This window comes from Dipodomys spectabilis, unplaced genomic scaffold (assembly GCF_019054845.1).
Source record: "Dipodomys spectabilis isolate Male_0828 unplaced genomic scaffold, ASM1905484v1 ptg000173l, whole genome shotgun sequence".
In the NCBI taxonomy this organism is placed as follows: Eukaryota; Metazoa; Chordata; class Mammalia; order Rodentia; family Heteromyidae; genus Dipodomys; species Dipodomys spectabilis.
The window spans coordinates 6,939,509-6,944,433 of record NW_024870850.1 but is presented as its reverse complement, the minus strand read 5'-3'; the positions used below and the strand labels follow the sequence as shown (position 1 = coordinate 6,944,433).

At 38.9% G+C, this 4,925-nt stretch overlaps 1 non-coding gene across 1 annotated transcript; it reads left to right on the top strand.

The window, feature by feature from the left end:
* Positions 1 to 3,415: 3,415 nt before the first annotated feature.
* On the top strand, positions 3,416 to 3,501 carry LOC122120029. The gene has a single exon (XR_006149651.1). It is a non-coding gene; the product is annotated as a small nucleolar RNA SNORD35 (small nucleolar RNA).
* Positions 3,502 to 4,925: the final 1,424 nt, after the last annotated feature.

Sequence of the window (4,925 nt, the reverse complement as noted above, 5' to 3'; positions counted from 1 at the left end):
GAAAAAATAAGCAGAGGGCCCCATTAGCTGCACTGGTCACTGATGAAAGTGAACTAAGCAACTCAAGACTAGTGATGGGAGGGAGGAAATGAAGGAGAAAGACGAAACAACTGATATTAAGCAAAAGGAAAGAAATGATCATTTGGATACTTAATGGTGAAAAACTAAAGCCATTTCCTCTTAACTCAGGAACAAGACAAGGATGTCCACTCTCTCCACTTCTCTTCAATCTAGTATTAGAATGCCTAGCTACAGCAATAAGACAAGATGCAGACATAAAGGGGATCCAAATAGGGAAAGAAGAAATAAAACTCTCCCTCTTTGCAGATGACATGATCTTGTATTTAAAGAATCCCATAGACTCCTCTCCCAAATTACTCAAGCTGATTCAAAACTTTGACAAAGTACCAGGGTATAAAACTAACCCCCCAAAATCAATGGCTTTTCTGTATGCCAACAATGAGAAAAGTGTGGCTGAAATTAGGAAAGCAACTCCATTTGTAATAGCCCCACAAAAAATAAAATACCTAGGAATTAACTTAACCAAAGAAGTGAAGGACCTCTATGATGAAAACTTTAAAATCTTGAAAAAGGAAATCAAAACAGAACTTAGAAAATGGCAAAACCTCCCATGCTCCTGGATTGGAAAGATTAACATTGTGAAAATGGCAATACTTCCCAAGGCTATCTACAAATTCAACACGATACCTATCAAAATTCCAACCTCATTCTTCAAGGAAATAGAAGAGGCAATCCAAAAATTCATATGGAACAATAAAAGACCCCGAACAGCAAAAACGCTCCTCAACAGAAAGAACACTGCTGGAGGAATATCAATACCAAATTTCAAACTCTACTATAAAGCCATAGTAATCAAAACAGCTTGGTATTGGCATAAGAACAGACCTCAGGACCAATGGAATGGAATTGAAAACCCAGAAATGAACCTACAGACCTATAGCCATCTAATCTTCGATAAGGGAGCTAAAACAATAGAATGGAAGAAAGACAGCCTCTTCAGTAAATGGTGCTGGTAAAATTGGTTAACTACTTGTAGAAAACTAAAGCTAGATCCTTATATATCACCCCGCACCCCAGAATCAACTCCAAATGGATCAAAGACCTCGAAGTCAAAGCAAACACTCTGAAAACCTTACAGGATGGAATAGGAGAAATCCTAGGTCTCCTTGGCTCAGGCCGAAATTTTCTGAATAGAGACCCAGAAACACAACAAACCAAAGAAAGGTTGGATAAATGGGATTGCATGAAGTTGCAGAGCTTCTGCATGGCAAAGGACATAGCTAGCAAGATCAATAGAAAACCCACGGATTGGGAGAAGATCTTCACTAGCCATAAAACGGACAAGGGTCTCATATCTAAAATATACTTGGAACTCAAAAAATTAAATCCCCCAACAACCAATCCTCAAAGAAACAACTGCCCAATAAATAAGTGGGCTAAAAACTTAAAGAAAAACTTCTCTGAAGAAGAAAGAAGGATGGCCAATAGACACATGAAGAAATACACAACATCCCTAGCCATAAAAGAAATGCAAATCAAAACAACATTGAGATATCACCTCACTCCAGTTAGAATGGCAAAAATCAAGAACTCTAACAACAACAGATGCTGGAAGGGAGGTGGACAGAAGGGAACCTTACTTCATTGTTGGTGGGAATGTAAACTTTTTCAACCACTTTGGAAAGCAGTATGGAGGTTCCTCAAAAGACTTCACATAGAGCTCCCCTATGTCCCAGCAATCCCACTTTTGGGCATTTACCCAAATGATCATAAACAAGACCACACTAAAGCTACCAGCACAACTATGTTTATTGTAGCATTATTTACCATAGCTAAGATATGGAACCAACCCAGATGCCCCTCAGTAGATGAATGGATCAAGAAAATGTGGTATATATACACAATGGAATTCTATACCTCCATAACAAAGAATGACATTGCCCCATTTGTTAGGAAATGGAAAGACTTGGTAAAAATAATGTTAAGTGAAGTAAGCCAGGCCCAAAGAAACATAGGTCCCATGGTTTCCCTTATTTGCAATATCTAGTATATGTATGAGTCAAGCGGAAAAGGTCAGATAATGTGATGGTAGGAAAATGAACCCTTAGATATATATTTTAATGTTTATTTATTTCATGCATTTGTTTCGAACGCATTCATAAGATTATCTCTTTGTTGCTTTGTATGTCCCTCCCCCACAGTATAACCCCTGCTTTCACTATATTTGATGTCAGTATAACTTGTGGAGGAGATGGGGAAAAACAAGTCGTTTAAGGATACAGGTGGACCTGTTGCAACAATGAGAAGTACAAATTGTCATGTCGAAAACGAGCTTTATAATGTTGGCGTGGGTGGGGAGGGAAGGAGGCTGGGAAGGGATGTGAAGGATAAACAAAGGAGGAGGCTGCAATGCTTGATAAGAAATGTATGCATTATCCTGCCCATGTAATTGTAACCCCTCTGTACAGTATGTTCACACAAAAAAAAATAAAATTAAAAAAAAAGAAATGATCATTTGGGTAAATGTGTCGAAAAACAAACTTTACAACTTTGGTGGTGTGGGGGTTGGGTTGTGCTGGGTGGAAGTAATGGGGTTTGGGAGTGGGGGAGTGGAGATTGGAAGGGATGGTATGGGATAACAAAGGAGGAGGCAACAATGCTTTATAAGAAATTTACTCACTGTCTTGCCCATGTAACTGTAACCCCTCTGTATGGTATTTTCACAATAATAAAAAAAAGGAAAGAAATATACATATCACCTGATTTGGAAGAAAGAGTTTTATTTGTTAAACTCTGTAGAGTTCATAAGCTTTGTAAATCAAGACAATGACAAGATGCATTGTGAAGGTTAAAATGTATTAGTGACTTTAGCTATGTATCACTATGCCACAATACTGTGAAATTTATGTAATTACTTAATCTCAACAAAGAAAAAGGGTTACTGTTTTAAAATGCTGACTAAAAACTTGAGTAAAATGTACTAAATTTTCATATTCTTCTGTAAAGGTATTAAATTCATTATTAATTTCAATATTATACACATAATTTTCTTTTTTTTACACATAATTTTCTTTAAGTCAGATACCAGTGGCTCCATTAGAAATCTGGGATCTGAGGATCACAGTTCAAAACTAGCCTGGACAAAAAAGTCTATGAGACTCCATCTCTAACTTACAAGTAAAAATATGGGACTGGAGGTACTTCTCCAGTTAAAATGCCACTTGTGAATTAAAACCGAAGAAAGGGAGCTTGGGGCCCTGATTTCTAGGGCTGGCACACTACACACACACACACATGTTTCCATATTGAAAACATAAATTGATTTTTTAATTCTCTTTTCTTCCTACCACCCAACTCTGAAAAAAGTCAATCCTGTATTTACATTTTTTTAAAAAGCAAATAATGTCTTTTCTCACGATACTCTGTGGATTTCACTGTGTGCAGTATCAATGATAGCCATGGCTCAGCAGATACCAGGAGTTAAAAAAGGGGAAAAGAGAGAGAGAGACAGAGAGAGACACAGAGAGAGAGACACAGAGAGAGACACAGAGAGAGAGACAGAGATAGAGACAGAGAGAGACAGAGAGACAGAGACAGAGAGAGAGAGTGTGTGAGAAACACCCAGTATATTAAAGTCATTAAATGAAAACGAAATCATTATGTGTGAGCAGTAGAAGAGTAACCCATACATGGCAGATGAGAGGGGCCAGAATAACAGCAATAGGCTATGGATCCTGCCCGTGATCCCTGGGCCTGCTGCTCAGGATCTGCTGTGTGTTGATGCTGCTGAACACGGGCCCAGATGCGGGCAAGGCCTTGTGGTATTCCAGAGCCACGTACAGCCCCTCATACTCAAGACCCTCTTCTCCTTCCTGATGATGCTCACTGCCGCATGCACCAGGGTATGCTGGAAGTATCCTTCCCCTTCCAGAGCAGGACCCTGAGCTCCATTTTCCTGAGAGGGGCCAATCTATGCGCAGAAGCTGGGCAGCTCGGACATGCTGGTTGTCATGTCGGGGGATGGCCTGATGCATTGTGTGACGCCTGTGCACTAGTTGGTTGGCCTGGTGGGGTGGATTTGGAAGCTCCCAGAAGCAGAGCCTACACTCCTGCTCTAACAGGTGGTGAACAACTCATGGACCAATCAGACTGGAATACTGTAATCTGGAAATCTCTGGATACCTTCCCAGGAGGATCTGGCAACCTACTGGTAGCTTCCACTAGCCAAAGTGATAGTGGGTAGAAATTCTCTAACTGGCTTTGAGAACATCCAAAGGTAAGAATATTGGCTTGGGTTTTACAGTTTTCTTATTTTACTTCTCTTATTTTGCTACTACTTTTCAATACTAACCCATCCAAACTCATATATGCCTTGTTTTTCAGCCCCAGGATTCTTTTGATAAAACAATGGTGGAGTATACGTTCAGATTTTCTATTTTCTCATACATATTGTTCAGATGTATAATGTGCAATCTACTCTACATACATATTTTTTACCACTGTGGTTTCCTTTAAGGGACAAAGAAAACAAATAGCCCCTATATTTAAATTTTCCTGGCTTTATTTCTTCAAAATTTAGGAAGGAGACAAGAATGTCCACTCTCTCCACTCCTCTTCAACTTAGTATTAGAATGCCTAGCTAGGGCAATAAGACAAGATGCAAACATGATCTTGTATTTAAAGAACCCCATAGACTCCACTCCAAAATTACTTGAACTGATTGGAAAATTTGGCAAAATAGCAGGGTATAAAATTAACCCTCAGAAAGCAATGGCTTTCCTGTATGCCAATAACAAGAAGAGTGGGGCTGAAATAAGGAAAACAACTATTTTTTGTATGTTTTTTATTATAAAAATACTGTACAGAGGGGTTACAGTTACATGAGCAAGGTAATGAATATATTT